Raw genomic sequence first — 17,489 nt, 5'->3', positions numbered from 1 at the left:
GCCTCAGACACTTGACACTTAACTAGCTGTGTGACCCTGGGCAAGTCACTTACCCCTCATTGCCTTGCAACAAATAAATAAATAAAAGGAATACCTCTCTCTCTGCTTCTCTCTCCCCAATTTACATATGTGTGCATATATGTATATTTTATATGTGTCTATATTTATTTTATTTTTAAAATTTATTTTCCCCTCTTCACACTCAGTTCAATGCAATCTTCTTAAGGGTGATGGATTTCTAAAACTTAAGATATTCTATGCAAAGTAAGTCTTCCTTATTAGAAAAAAAGTAACTTTTCAATACCAAATATATGTGATCTATGCACAGGCATTCCTAGAGTTATACAAGGTTTACTGGAAGACCATGATGATACTATTGTGGGTATTCTAGTAGAATGTGCCTGATCATAAGGTCTACCCCTTATCATACTTCTTATTATCATAGGGTCATAGATCTAGGATTGCAAGGGATTTCAGAGACCAGTTGGTTTAACCCCTCCATTTTATTTGTGTGGAAATTGAGACCCATTTTAATGATTTGACTGAGGTCATACAAGTAGTATCAGGGAGGATTTGAACTCAGGTCCTTTGATTACAGAGCCAGTGCTCTTTCTACTATAGTATGACAGGAATAATAATATCATTAAAATGAAACCAATTTCCTAATTTAACTCCGAAGGAATAGCAGCTGGAAGGGATATCAGGGGCAGGCCAGTCCAAATCCCTACTTTAATATAAATTTTCACTATACAGTGTGAAGTTCACAAGTGGTCAGTCAGTCTAATTGTAGGTTTCTGGTGAAGGGGAATGACTACTATATTATAGTAGATACCCAAAGTACCCTATTGGACCTTGGGTCAGTTGTTATCATCAGTCATTCTTTTTTTGTTTCAAGCATAAATCTCTCCTTGGAAGTTCAGTTGCTTATCTGTTATGCAGTATAATTCATATATTCCCTGTCTATTTAAGTTTTCACAGCACTGAAATGCCATTTTTATATTAAGGAATTAAATTCTATGTCATTTCCGTAAGCATTTTAAAAACGGTGCCAGGTTCATAGATGCTTAAATTTGCAAAGGGGCAAGGAAGGGGTTAAAGAACGCCTAGCTCTTTGGAAATATTTTAGCTGACAAATCATCTTGCAGCCACTTCACATCATATTGTCTTGATTATGTCAACTTTTCTCACACTGTGTGGCATGCTTGACACTACACAATATGACATGTCAAAAGCAATATTGCAAATGGAAAACAAGAAGAATGAAGATTGGGGGCTGGAGAAAGGCAGCTTTCTTTCACATTGACTTAAAACTTTAGTTTTCTTCAAATGTTGCTGACAAGAATCCACTACCTTAGTTAGAAAATTGTGTTTTTTTTAACTCCTATATAACTTGGATAAGTTAGAACTGAATAATCTAAAAACAAGAAACCTAGCATCTTGTATACTAATTATAAACAAAAACAATTAAAATGCTTTAGAGTAATTGCTGTAGCTTATAATGTGTGTGATAATATATTAAACATACATGTACATATATGCCCTTGTGCATATTTATACATATAGTTTTGCTTGTGTGTATATATTATATATATATATATATACATATACATATATATATGAAGAGAAAAAGACAAAGAAGAATGAGAGACAGAGAATGAGAGAAAGCTTGAAGTAGCTTCCTCATTTTATGGATAAATACTAAATAGGGAAACGTTTTATGTTGGCAACACAGTTAGTTGTTCAAAGAAAATGTTGGTCTAATTCCTAATACAGTACAATTTCAACTATATCCATTTCCATCTGTATAATCAGTTATTAAATGAACATTTAAATGAGTACCCCAAAATGCATATCTTTTCCCCACAGTGGACCATTTGTTAAAAATGCAAATTCAATGGGACATAATTATCAATTGATTTTAATTGTGAACATGACTCTAGCAAACTATAACTCAATCCACTAATTCCTTTTTTTGCTTTATCTCTAATATATTCTGCTTTTAAGTGAAATAAAAAAGATAAAAATTTGAGTAGAAGTCATCAATTTTCATCATAACGTATACATGTAACATATGCAGTATGCACAATGGCCATTACATATTGAGGTCTAGTTCCTGGACTTCTTTCTTCCTTCTCTTTTGGAAAGGTTCTGTTTCTTTCTTGGTTAAGAATCACTACCAATATGGAACAAGTAGGATCAAAGAACAAACTTTTTAGTTGCAAGTTTATCCAGACCTCTCGAAGTCAATTCTAAATAATGAGCACTATCACTTAGAAATTTGAACAATTCTTTCTGAGCCTAGCTGTATCTCCTCTGCCTCTTGAGCCCACCCCAACTATTCTCTGAAACACCTTATATCTAGAAAATTCCTTTCAGTGATATCTGAGATAATAAAACAGAGGTGCCTAATACCCAATTCCTTTCTCCAGAACACCCGACTCTCTACATTGCCAAACATCCTTCTCTACTGGGGAAACAAAGATTTGCTGCTATTCAAATTGGAAACAGAAAAACAATAGCCTGATATAAATAGACCTTGACACATGTCCAAATCATCTAAGATGGTACAATTAAGTAGGAAACATCAGGGATCTGATAGTCTTCATTCCCCAGCTTGTGGTAGGGGATGATGACCATTGATGACCAGAATAAGCGGTGTTTTTAAAACTACCAGAATGAGAAATAGACTTAGCATTTTGGTCTGTTCTATTTATCCTTTTTAATTCTTGGTTCAGGTGGTGGAACTCAGGAGCTCATAGTTTTAGGCACTGGTGACCTTGGAGGCAGAATTTCACATTGGATGTTGATGCCACCCAGGAGAAAAATTCTGAGAAGCTAGGGTGCACAGGACTTGAGCCCAGGGAGCCTTTGATCGTGGAACTTGGTAGGACTAGTCTATATAGGAAGTGAGTGAATCTTCAATAGATTGATATGGTATAATAGGGGGTTCTACCTCACACACTCACTCACACACACACACACATTATGGTAAGGATTTTATTGCTGATTCTGTGAAGTAAACATTTCTTTGTAAAAGCTAATCAGTTGGGGGCAGCTAGGTGGCGCAGTGGATAGAGCACTGGCCCTGGATTCAGGAGTTCAAATCTGACCTCAGACACTTAACACTTACTAGCTGTGTGACCCTGGGCAAGTCACTTAACCCCAATTGCCTCACTAAAAAAAAAAAAAAAGCTAATCAGTTTATTGCTTAAAGGGAACTGGGGTACATGGGATGTCATAAAATTGAAGGAATGCAATCAGTGCAATCTGCAGCAAATAACTGAGAGACCTGAAATGCCCAAATTCTCAATTAGAGAATAATGGGGGAAAGGTGAAATGAGAAATATTTGCCATCAGGCAGGGGAAGTCAGGGTAGATACTGTTACACTGGTGTAAATTGACTGTACTTCTTAAGCCTCTTCTATCATTGCTTAGTTATTCACAGAACCTTTACTTTTGGGGAACGTGCAGACCGACCATCCCTTATTTTCTAAATTTAGGAATCATATCCTTCCCCTCCCCCTGCCCCTAGTAAGGACCTTCTTCCCCCAGACCCACTCTTTTTAGTTCCCCTCTTACATGTTGTATTACCCCATTATAAAGTAAAATAAAGTAAGCTCTTTAAGATGGGCTTTCATTTTAGAAGTTGGCATTTTATTCATATGCAAAACCCAAAGTTGAAGGGAGACTTTGTGCTCTAGAAGTAATATATGTTATTAGAGAAAATTTTTCCCTGGGAAATGATCATTGCAGTGCAGACCTTTCAAAAATGGGAAAGGATAGAGTCTTATGAGAGGATGTTTTCTTGAATTTCTCTCATAATAGGAAAAAATAAAAAGAATATGTTTTTTATGTTTTACAAGGAATGGGACTTGTCTTTTCCTTTGGCTTATTTGTCTCCTAAGAACTTAGCATAGTGTCAGCACACATAGTATGCATTTAATAGATGCGTGTTGACTTACTGATATAAAACCAACAGGGTTATCCACAAAACATTGCAGAAGAGTTCAGCAAATGATAGGATTAAGAAGTTTAAGGGACTTGTGGGATCATTTATTCCAAATCACCTCATTTTCCTGATAAGGATACTGAGGATCAAGGAAATTAAGTGATTTCATCAAGATCATATGGAAAATAAGTAACAGAATTTGGACTCAAATTCATGTCTTCCAAACCCAAATCTCCTTCCTAATAAAACCCTCTCAACTCAAGGTAACAGTTATAAGATTTCCTTTTATTCTCTTGGTGAACAAAGATATATCTCTCCACTAACTTTCCAACAAAACTGGGGAAGGTGGCACTTGAATCACTTGTATTTCTTAGTGCTGGGTTACGTGACTTCAGTCTTATACTTTTAAATAGGGGCAGCAGCTAATTTTCAGTTAGGGCTATAACTGTAAACATAAAAAAGCTGTCTATAACCTTATATGATTGTGTGTTAGGCCCCCAGAGCACCTAGCAGATAAGCTCTAGACAAGGATCACTGATGCTCTGAATAACAATCCTGAGACTCTGCAAAATGTTTAGTCTCTAAAGACAATTTCAGCTATGTTCACTGGATTGTAGTTTCTAAAGAACTGAGATAGATTTATACTTAGAAAGATTTTCAGCAAGAAAGGTCTGAACTGAAAAGGGATTTCATAGCACCTGACAATCTTCCCTTTATAAAGAGAAAATTCAGATCTCCAAAATGTGTTTTAATTGTTTGAATTACTGATTTTATGCAGATTGCATTATAATATATTTTATATTTATAAAATAGCACTATGGAAGGACATTTTATTTTTTTCCTTGATCAGGAGCCCCTGAAATTGAGGTACACCTTCCTCTCATTCAGTCTATTTCTTTAACCATCTTATTGTTATCACATCCTACTGACTGAGAATGTCCTATGTGAGAAGGAGCTCATGTGGAAGTAATACCTTTGAAATCATTCAGAAGGAGATTGTAGTAAATGTAATATATGGGAATCTCTTGGGAGGATGCTCATTCTCTAATCTGAAGTGTCCTAGAGAGAGATCTTGTATTTTTCTTTCTACACATGAATTCTAAATACATTTCAATTCCTTTTTGATGTCTGTGGGATTTTATTGATATATATATATATATATATATATATATAATGTTATATTTAACATTGAGGTAAAGTATAAATACACTAATAAATTCAACACCGTATAGAAAAAGTCCCATATTCGATTAAGCAGCTAAGTGGTGTAGTGGATAGAGAAAAATCCCATAGACAAGTTCAAATTCAGTCACAAATACTTACTGTTGAGTGATCTTGGGCAAGTCATTTAACTTCTATCTTGGTTTTGTGTAATTTAAAATTCTAAATGTGGGTTCTAATCTGTTCCCCCAGTTTTGGGGGAAAATGACTAAAATCATTGATAAAATGAGTTTAGGTTTTTAAGGGTTTATTGAAGGATAGAAAGACAAAGATTGAGAACAGAATTCCTACAGTCTGGAAATCCTATCTTTCCTCAATTTCCCTGTGAAGTCCTCTGGAGTCTCTCTCCTCCACCATGGTACAGTCAGGAACCAAAAAGAGACAGAGCTCTCTACGCAGGCTCTCCTTCCTTCTTCCTGTCCCCTTCCAGGTCTTCAAGCTGGTTGGTTGACTGGGCCAGAAGTTCAAAGTTTTTTTAGCTTCTGAGAACCATGCTTTCTTAAGTACTCTCAAGTACCAGCCAGATGTGCTTAGAATCTAGTCAACTAGTAATCCAGTCAAATCAGCCAGTAATCCACTCAGGTGGGCTTCTGAGTATTTGTCAAATCTCATCTATCACATTCCATTATCTTGACAGTTTCCTTATCTTATGATAATAATAGCATAGCACCTACCTCCCAAAATTGTTGTGAAGATAAAATAGGATAATACTGGTAAAGCAATTTGCAAAATGCTATCTCATATGCAAGTAATTTCTATTCATATCTTCCTGTGATACCTTATCTTTGTGTGGTAGTGATACTGAGCCTTGAAAGCTATTGCACTAGAGTATAAGTAGGGTCCTAGTTACAAATGCATCAAGAGGCCCTGTTACAAAGATGATATGTTTTGTCTAACAACTAGCCTAGTCAAATTTAGTGAGGTTCATTACCAGAAGACTGATTACCAAATGAATTTCTCCCCCTCCCCTTGCCTATGGCTATAGAGACTCACAAAGTTCAGATATTAACATGTGGAAAAGTTGATATCTTCATGAATAAAAAGAGTAACAACACATAAATGAAAGTAAAGGACTTTCCAAATATCCAAGGGTCCATAAGACAACATATTGTAGAAATATTATGAAAAACCTTCTATGCAGTGGGATATCTCACTTATAGACAAAGTCAAGGGAAGCAGTTGGAAGGGCTATCTTCCTGGCTTTTCTCCTTTTCTATTTTTTATCTACATAGAGATTATAATAGCCATCACTTAATTGATTAACATGGGGGTTTTTTGCATATAGATTGAAAATATAAGTTGACTTGAGATGAATATGTATTGAAATTTAGCCCCCAAAGTTATCCAGAATCATAAAAATATGATCTTAAAGACTATCTAGTCTAAACCTTTTTTTTCATTTTATAGACAAGAATAACTCAGACTCAGAGAGAAAAGTTTGACTTGTCCAAGATCATATACTTCGTTAGAGGTGGAGCAAGGAATAAAACTAGGTATTTTGACCAATGCTCTTTCTACTACATACAACATTCATTGATTTATATAAATATACATGCATATATATATATACATATACATATTCATGTATAGATGCTAATATATTTATATAAATACATGTAATTATGAAAATTTATTCATTTTATATAAAATTATATAAATTTTTGTGTTTAAATAAATATTCATAGAAAATACATTTATATAAATACATACACATACATACATATAGACATATAGACACACATACGTATGTATAAAGCCAAATATTAGAAAATTTCTATTCTTATTGTTTTGGGGTTTTAACAATGATGTAAAAGGAAGAACATATGATTTTAAGCAACAATTTGTTTTTGTCTTTGCCTTTTCTTAGCATAGTGCTTTGTAGAGTGTAGGTGCTTATTAGCTGCCTGTTGAATTGAATACAACTATGGCCTCTGAACTTGAGGAGCTCACATTCTGCAGGGTGATCTGACATGCCCATTTAGCTGTAAGAACAGATTTCATATGGTGAGAACCAAAACAAACAAAAAAAAAAGTTTGGAAAAAATACCATGCTAATTCTGAGGGCAGAATATCACTTCTGGTTGAAGGAGACTAGAAAGCTTTTATCTTGTAGGTAACATTTGACTAGAGATTTGAAGGATGAGTAGGATTTCAACAGTGATTGGGAAGTGGATGAGGAATGAGGTCATTGTAGGCAGAGAATGAATGGTATATCCATTCATTATGGTCTTCAATAGAATTAAAAGCTCCATACTTTACTTTGTTATGCACAGTACATTACAAGTCACCAGTCCTGGACAATCTGCAACAAAGAGTAATAAATAATGATTACTGATCTGTGATTGATAATGTGAAAAATGTGAAAAATTGTGGAAAACATAAAATCTTGTAGAACTAGAGAAAAGCAAATATGAATATTCTTATTTTCTTAAGAGGGGGTGTACTTGGGTTCATGCACTGTCAAAGAGAGAGTTTTGAAAAGCAAAGAGGTCAATACATACAGGCACCCACAAATGATACATATATTACAGGCCCACCCATAACAACAGCCCTTCAAATATTTGAAGAATGATAGGTACATAAGAAGATGAGTACAACGTGGAAATCAACGATGGTCATCTTGGTGCTTTTACATGCTACCTGGATGCTGGTCTTGCCAAAACTACTACTCAGAACAAAGCCAAAAGGACCCTAAATGAAACTGAGGATGACTGTCTATCTATTCCTCAGAGCACCAAATTCTTTCCTGGGTATGATTCAGAAAACAAAGAATCCAATGCTGAAGAATATCGTAACACATCATGGTCCAAAATGTTGCAGATTATATGCCTTATCTCATGGAAGTTGATGAAGATGCTTATAAAAAACAATTCTCACAGTACATGGAAAACAATATAATTCCTAACATGATGGAGGAGATGTAAAAGAAAGCTAATGCTGGTATATAGCAAAGCTTCTTGAATTGTGGGTCGTGACTCCATATTGGGTCACATAACTGAATATGAGGGTTATGAAAAATTTGGCAACAGTAAAAGGTTATGTATATCTATTTTATACACATATATACCCAGTGTCACAAAATTTTTTTTTGAGTGAAAATGGGTCACGAGTGGAAAAAGTTTAAGAAGCCCTGATATCATGGGAGAATCCAGTGTATGAAAAGAAACCCAAGACCAAAGTTAAAAACAAAAGATGGAACTGCCCCAAAATGTCTCTTGCCCAGAAGAAAGACTAAGTTGCACAAAAAGAGGAGAGTTTTCTCAGAGTCCAGGAGCACACAGCTGACAGTCAAAATATCAAACTGTAATTTTCTATGGAGATTTTCAGATTAATACAATAAATTTATTTAAGAAGAAAACAAACAAACAAATCAAACCACAACCAACACCACTACCACCACCACACTTACTAAACCCACCATGCCTCAATCCTGGGCTAAAGGCTTTGGGACCAAAACTGCTTGAGAAAACAGGAAAGTTCCAGGTAGATTTCTACTAGATGTCTACTAGTAAAGGGCTTGGACCACTGCATCTCCTGGCACTTACCAAGATAAGCACAATGGTAGATAACTTCATAAACAAATTAAGAGCAAGAAACAAATGACTTTTGGAAAACCATGTTCAAGATAAAGTCCACAGCCCAGTGAGGTAGCAGAGATCACAGGAAATAAACAATTTTGATTACATACAATTAAAAAGTTTCCAAGTCTTCTTTCTCTTCACTGGGTTAAATATCCTTATTCTCTTCCTCTCTCTCTTTATTTTTCTCTCTTTAGATAGATATAGATATCTATAGATCCATATTTAGATACTTATATTTATATATCTCTGATTTATACAATATTAAGATTATATTAAGTGCTATATATGTATGTATATACATAAGCACCATACATGTATATACCAACATGTACATGTATATGTCCATGCCACATACATGGAAGCATGTATGAAATTGCTAAACCTCCATTTCATTTATCTAGTTTGAAATGTAATATAGAAGGGATTTTTTTATGACATAAATCTTTCCAAAATTAATTATAAAGCAGCAAACATGACTGAAGTACCACATAGCAAAAAGGTTTTTTTCCAATGTATTAATTAATTCCAGGACTTCATAATAAGCACAAACTGATGAAAATCTTACCTTCCCCTGATGACTCAAGATCATTATCAATATGTTCCATTCCTGCCTTATATTCTAATTTTGTTATGCCATCAGGAGCCTTTAAGGTTATATAGAGTTCTTTAGCCCTATTAAATTTACCCAGTAAACAGTGCTTTTGAGTTCATACATGTTATTTATCATTTCTTTATCTCTTATTTTAATTCTAGGCACTCTTCTGATTGCTATCATTCTTCTTCCTCTCTAAATTATATGTTTCTGTTTTGTTTTGTTTTGTTTTTTGCAGGGCAATGAGGGTTAAGTGATTTGCCTAGGGTCACAGAGCTAGTAAGTGTCAAGTATCTGAGGCTGGATTTGAACTCAGGTCCTCCTGAATCCAGGGCCAGTGTTTTATCCACTGCAACACCTAGCTGCCCCCAAATTATATGTTTCTGGAGGGCAGGGATTGGAAGGCATTAAGGTATGTATATATGTATTCAGAGAAACAGGATCCAAATCTAGGCTCAGCCTCTAACTACCTGAAAGAACTGAAGAAAGTTGCTTCCCCTCTCTGCTCTTCCGTTTTATCATCTATAAAATGGGACATCTCAGGTAATTTCCAACACTATGTCTAAGATCTTGTGATTTTTTTTTTCTACTGGATCCTTTCATCTTACACAGTGCCTTATATAAACAGAATATTTACTAAATATCTACTGAACTATGTTTAAGCATTTAAATTGAGTGAATTGCCCTTGGGTCCAAGATTTGCCTAACTAAATCTTTCTTTAACACTTTCCCCCATAATCAAAGGATCAGGTCTCGCTTCATAGTGCCCCATATAAGGGCATATGGATTAATTCCCCTCTCATGAAGTTTCCAAACTAAAATGAGAAATGGCATCTATATGACTAAATAAAATAGACAATAAGATGAAAAACATAGAAGTACTCTGGGAGTAGAGTCATCACTTCTGGCTAATGTGAGCTAACCCTTGAAGGATGACTGTGATTTCCACTGGTAAAGAGGATAATATGAACAAAGAATTAATGAAAGATTTATAATACGAATGTTTTCCTGCCTGCCTTTTCACAACTTGCCCTTTATTCTCTCCAAACCACTCCCACCCTAGACTATATTTAGAAGTTCCTTCCAAGGAAATATGATGGTCACAAAGATATGCTTAGTATAGTGATCAACTCACATAATCATGGAGGCATTTATCATTTTTTCACATCTAACTAGACGCTGGTTGCCCAGCAACTCTGGAGTAGCTCAGGTGCCCAGTGGACACCAAAGTTCATGCTACTTTATCTATAGCACTTCACTGCAGAAGGTCAGTGTTAATGTTTACTGGAGATGCTCCATCTGTCATTCATTCCACAAGCCAGATTTCTTCTCTGTCATTCTAAACTTAGTCTAAACTTCACTTATATTTGACTAATTGTGAGGGTGGGCAATCCTGGGGAAGTGAAAGGCCTCCGTATTAGAATAACTTTATAAAAATGTAATCTCATAATAACTGGACCCAGGGTACTTATGATGGCGAGGAGAAGTTTTGTTTTTGATAAGTTTTTACTGATATCATCTGTTTTATACATCATCATAGTTTTCCCCAGGATGCCTCTGCCTCTCATTTCCCCACCCTCTCCCAGAGAATTATTCCATATAATCAATATTATTTTTAAAATGAAAAAAAAAAACAGGAAAGAAAAATCAGCAAAACTGTGTTTGTATGTGTGTGTGTGTGTGTGTGTGTGTGTGTGTGTATGTGTGTGTGTAAACATGTGCAATAGGCAACACCTCTGGACCACCCACCTCCACCAAGGGGTGGGTTGGGATTGCGAGAGATTCTCTGTTAATGAATCAATCTTATGAATTTGTTTTTGTTTGTTTGTTTGTTTTTGTTTTTGTTTTTGTTTTTGTTTTTGTTTTTTGGTGAGGCAATTGGGGTGAAGTGACTTGCCCAGGGTCACACAGCTGGTAAGTGTTAAGTGTCTGAGGCTGGATTTGAACTCAGGTTCTCTTGACTCCAGGAGGCTGGTGCTCTATGCACTGCAACACCTAGCTGCCCCTGGATTTGTTTTTAACATTAAAGCACCAGGCTAAGTAGGGCTGGTACTTGCTGTTATTACCTTTGAAAAAATGTATTCTTAAATAATATCAAACAGTATACTTTCAATTTAATTAACAATATCAATTTGTTCGTGAAACCTTCATAGAAATATAAATGTGCATATACATGTAAACATAAACATGGCTAGATACAAAGTAAATACTGATCCTATATCAATAAAAAAATGAAGTTTTACTATAGGCTAGAGACAAGATCACTCTCCTTTAAAATATTAGTGTCGACTTTAATTTGAAGTGACTTGATGCCTGGGGCCTTGAGAATTGAAGCCAGTTTTTAGCATATGTTTGATAGAATGCTAGTCAATTTAAAATAATAAAACATTTATATGGATTAATTTCTACACCCCCTCCCTCAAATTTTATGGATATCTCATTAAGAATTGCAAATGTCAAAGATAAGCTACATGATTTAAATTAATAAAGTAAAATTGTAAATTCATTATTTATTGAAGCTTATTGTTCAAAATCACCCATTACTGCCAGCCCCAGACTTAATCTATTTATATAAAATGAAAATTTATATTATAGGTTCCTAGATATTATAGCTAAAAGACATGCTATAGGGAAAGATAAACAAATTTTTAGTCCTATTTTTACAAAGGAAACATCTGAAACCAAGAGAGATCAAGTCACTTAACAAAGCAAATAGTTTGGGACAGGAATGGGGATAGAGGGAGTTGGTAAGTGGGGGGAAGGCATCTAGTGGACAGCAATCATAAGGAATATTGTGATAGAAAGAAAGAGAGAGAAAGAGAGAGAGAGAGAGGTTCAAGATGGACCCATCCTAACAAAGGTCCCTTTTTCTAAGACTGTTTGCATGACCACATTATTAATCTTTATATTTGTCCATTGAAACTATATCCCAATGACCTGACAATCCATTATATTAAGTAAATCAATAGTGTTTGCTATGTACAGTGCAATGTAAAAATTATTCTTATAATTCCAAAGACTCAAAACATAGCATGATTAGATGAAGTGTTAGACTTGGAGTCAGCATTTGAATCCTACCTCAATAAATTAGATAGAAAGATATACACACATATCTGATTTATGAAATATTATTATTAATTGAAATCCTATATCTATATCTAAATATACATATACTATATACACATATATTTGATTTATATAATGTGAATATGAATGAAATTACCTATGCTATATATGCATATACTTACGTTAATATATTCATATTTGAATGCATATATAACATATACATATTACCATATGTGTGTGTGTGTGTATGTTAATTTTTGTCTTTTTTTTTTTGCGGGGCAATGAGGGTTAAACGACTTGCCCCAGGTCACACAGCTAGTAAGTGTCAAGTGTTTGAGGTCGGATTTTAACTCAGGTCCTCCTGAATCCAGGGCCTGGGCTCCATCCACTGCACCACCAAGCTGCCCCTACATGTTAATTGTTAACAGATACTATTCCAATTTTGTATATGAGGAAACTGCTGCTGAAAAAAATTAAGGGACTTGCCCAAGATCATAACTAATGTGTCTGAGGCAGGATTTGAATGTAGGTTTTCATGACTCCAAGTCTAGTGCCATCCAGTGTACTTACTATACATACTATTTTTCAAGTCTTCTGTAATGTAAGAATAATTTTGCAGTGTACTACGCATAGCAGTAAATATTAATTTACTGAACATGATGAATTTTGAGGTCATCAACATATAGGTTCAATCAACCAATATAAAGATTAAACATGTGGTTATGCAAGGATTCACAGGTATGAAATACGGAGCTTAGGTTAAGATGAGGCCTTCTCAGGTCCCTCATCCATCCCAATTTTCTCCTTCTGCTTCCCACAGATTCCTGCCTTATCCCCCAGTTATGCTTTCAGACAATTTTGATCTATCAAGGGTTTCTGACTAATTAATAATTATTAGATAATTATTGATGACTCCCTCCTGGGATATTACTCTTTTTTTTCAGGGAAATGAAGGTTAAGTGACTTGCCAAGAGTCACATAGCTAGTAAGTGTCAAGTGTCTGAGGGCAGATTTAAACTCAGGTCCTTCTGAATCCAGAGCCGGTACTTTATCCACTGTACCACCTAGGTGCCCCAGGGATGTTACATTTTTTAAAGAAAATGCTCAGACAGAAAAACCATTCAAGGACCAAAACAAAAGACTAAAATGGGTACATAATGTCAATGATGATAATATTTTGGGGTAGTAGGCCCTGGCCCCAGGACCAAATCATTCTATAAAGGCAAACCCTTAATATGTCATCTTTTGAGTCCAGCCATTTTCCTAAAGACATTTAATAAAATGACCAGCCTTTTGAACTCTTCAGATTTATTATATGTTCCAAGACCTCCATATACCAAAACTTCTCTCTATATGAGGAAGATTGTCTCTACCTACCTTAAATGTTAGTGTTATATAAGATATATATATATATATAAATTATAACATACATACATACATATATAGAGATAGATATAGATGTATATTTACATACATATATTTTTCCAATGCTGGTTAATTGTTTAATATCTCATTGATCCCTTATTTCAGCTCAACCTCAAACCTGAATTAATACCGAATCAGGCTCACCTAACAACACATCTGGATTATATAAAGAAAGCTTTTATTCCTCACCCTCAGGTATTCTCTTCTCCAGACTAAATGTCTCCATTTAGTTCTTCTAATTCTCATGTGGCATGGAGTTTACAGTTCTATCACTAGAAACATTAAAGACTCTAAATGTCATTCTTAAATGTGGTATCCAACCTCTTCTCACTACAAACACAGCTACCACCTTAATTTATGCCCTTATCACCTGTCACCTGGACAATTCAAAGAGCCTCCTAATTTTACTCTTTGCCTCAAGTTCCTTGTCATTCCATTCCATCGTCTATGCAGCTGCTAAAATAATGTTTTCTCAAGTGCAGGTCTAACTGGTTCAATTCCAGACTCAATAAGCCCTAGTGACCCTTTTAGCTTCTAGTATGAAGTTAGCTCTGTCTTTTAAAGTCCTTCACAATTTGGCCTCCATGTATATTTCGAGAATCATTAAACTTTACCTCCTTCTCTTTCCCAATCTGATGTACGACTAAGCTGGAGTTTTCTCTGTTTCTCACATCTGCCACTCCATGTCTCATCTTTCTGTCTTTACATTGGCCATCCTCCATGCCTAGACTGTTCTACTTCCTTACAAAATTGTTAACTTTTGTCAAAATTCAGCTCAAGCTCTGCATTGTTCAAAGTGCATTTCCTGATCCCTTCTACTGCTAGTCCTAATCAATCTATTAAGCAAAATTAAATTCTAACTCACATTTATATGTTTCCTATTTATTCTATATGTATTTATACACATTCATACCATCTACCCTAAAAATGGGCAAGCTCCCTGAAAGCAGACAGGCATCATATAATTATTTTTATTGCACTTTATTTCCCCACTACTTCACAAGGTATCCAGCACAGAGTAGGAATTTAATATATGGGTACTGATTATTTATTCATTAACCTGGAACTGAAGAGAATATTCCAATTGTGGTATCTGACAAAAGCTGAGTATAATGGTATTATCATATGCCTTGAAACAGATATCAAGCCTCTTTCTTTTTTTCTATGGATTTGTTTTTGGTGGAGTCTTTTGTTTTTACTTTTGTTTTTGTTTTGTTTTTGTTTTTGCAGGGCAATAAGGGTTAAGTGGCTTGCCCAATGTCACACAGCTAGTAAATATCAAGTGTCTAAATTCGGATTTGAATTCAGTTCCTCCTGAATCCAGGGCTGATGTTTTATCCACTGTGACATCTAGCTGCCCCCAGCAAGCCTCTTTTAAAGCATCCAAAGACTACGTTTTATTTTAAGCTTCTGTGTTTAATTTAACCACGTTATCCACTAATACAGAATCTCCGATCTGTTGAAACTCATACATCCTATTTTTGATATGAACTGATAGCTAGTCATCCCCCAGACTATATTTGAGAAACTGATTTTTTAAGCTCCAGGTTAGGACCAGACATTTTTACCAATTAAATTTCATTTTATTTAATTCCGTCTGTTGACCTAACTTATGTAGATATTTTGAATACAAGCTGGATTGTCCATCATGACAGTAATATCTCTAGCATATGTAAGCATGTTCTCTATCTCTTCATGTTAATCATTGATAAAAAAAATATGCCAGATCCTTATGCATTCAACCAGAGGAATTCCCTCCTGTCTTCTTTCTCCAGACTGCTGATATAGTTGAAGAAGACAAGTGGAAATGAAATATATAGACACATTAGAATCAGAGATAAGCCACCTTGCATTTGCCAGGATTGGAAATGGTATGATAAGCTTCTCCAACACCTTCATATTCAGTCCCCATGATTGGAATGAAAAGCACAAACAGATACCTGATGGTGTGAAAGTAAATATAGAGAATCAAAATAAATATTGCAAGCTGAGTCAAGAGTAAAGATGTTATCTTTACTCCCCTAGAATCCATCATCATAATTCTCACTCATTTCAGAGATACCCCACTGATTAAAAGAAGAGCAGATTAGTTGAAGCCTTCCCAGCTGCTAAGCCTCACCAACAAGTCACTGATGACTTCAGCAGATGGTCCTGCTATTAGACCATTGAGAACTATATGAGCCATTTATCCTCCTCGAGGCAAGCCATCACTTGGATTGAGGAACAGAATGATAAATGAATGTATTGTCAGAGAGGATGCCATAGGATATATCTTTCCTGAGCAGCATCTAAACAGCATCTTCAACTTGAGCACAATTGTTATGATGCTGAAAATTAATGGTCTAAGAAAGAACTTGAATGACAATGAAGCTCTCCACAATGACTCCCTAGGACTCAATGCTATGTATGGTTGTGCATTGAATTATATTTGTACATGTGTATATGTGCACATGTGTGATCATGTGTACACACAGGTACCTGTATACCTGTGTGCCTTATGTGCTTGACAGGCAGAGATGGATACAAATCAAATCAGGGTAAACAAATTGCTATATTCTAGTAAGGAAAGATTGCTACATTAGGTAATTTTCCATGAAAATATATATTCCTAAGAACATGGCTCTGTTGACTCATAAAATGCACTTAAAAAGGCAAAAGGAAGGAAAGATTTGAGCTTGTAAAGTGGAATCTTTTTTTTATTATGATGTTTAACTTTCTTTGAAATGAGGTTCCCATAAAAGCTGTATAAAATGAATATAGCACTTCTTGAATAGTTCTGGGGAGTTATTTAAGCTCTAAACTGTCTGCATTTTAGAAATGATTCCCTTGTTAAACAATTGGTAGTATTTTAGGCAAACGATTATCACTAGGAACCTCACAAATGCATATAAACAGGGTATTGTCCCTAAAGACTGCGTTTCAGAGCCTGTCAAATGTTCCTTTCCTTTTCCCTTCATTGACTGACTTATTCCAGCACTAAGAAAGTTATGCAGCATGGGAAATTTACCCTGTTAGTCTCCTAAAAAAAGACAGACATTGTCTTATTCAACCTGTTAAAGAGTTTCACTTAATATGTCAGGTACCAGGTACATCAATGCACATTTCAGGAAGTGCTTTTAATGAGTAGAAAATTAATCTAGCTTCATAGAATCTTAAAACTAGAATAATACTTAGAAGCTATCACAGCAAACTTCCTACCTATGTTGGAAGCTCATCTCTAATATTCCTAATAGGTTCTCTTCTTACATGAGAATTAGCATGCCAGCTACTGGGACCTCACTACTTCACAAAATGGACCTAATTTCTAACTCAATAAATAACTTGCTGTGTTACTTTGGCAAAGAAATAAAACCATAAGGTTTTTCTCATTAGTAAAATGGTGATGATGATGGTGGTGGTGATGATATATTCTCTCTGTTATATTGTGAATTCCAGATTCCTATCAACAAAGGTTATTGGACATTTTGGCTTGGTAATTATACCATCACCTCTATTCTCTCCAATTTACCACATTTAGGAGAAGCTTCATTATTTTCCTCTTCTCAAACCCAACTTCCCTTTCATACATCGTTGTCTATAGTCCTATTCAATAAGTCTTTAAATCTCAGAATAATTTTTCATTCTTCCTTGTGCCTCTGTTCCAACTGGTAACCAT

The 17,489-nt window shown here is 35.1% G+C and overlaps 1 pseudogene; it reads left to right on the top strand.

Annotated features, from left to right (window-relative positions):
* The window catches only part of LOC122748807, an 80,578-nt pseudogene that overhangs the window by 51,497 nt on the left and 11,592 nt on the right, over nucleotides 1-17,489 (top strand).

Source organism: Dromiciops gliroides, chromosome 1 (assembly GCF_019393635.1).
Source record: "Dromiciops gliroides isolate mDroGli1 chromosome 1, mDroGli1.pri, whole genome shotgun sequence".
Classification (NCBI taxonomy): Eukaryota; Metazoa; Chordata; class Mammalia; order Microbiotheria; family Microbiotheriidae; genus Dromiciops; species Dromiciops gliroides.
The sequence above is the reverse complement of the archived record's forward strand: the minus strand, read 5'-3'. Positions and strand labels throughout refer to the sequence as shown.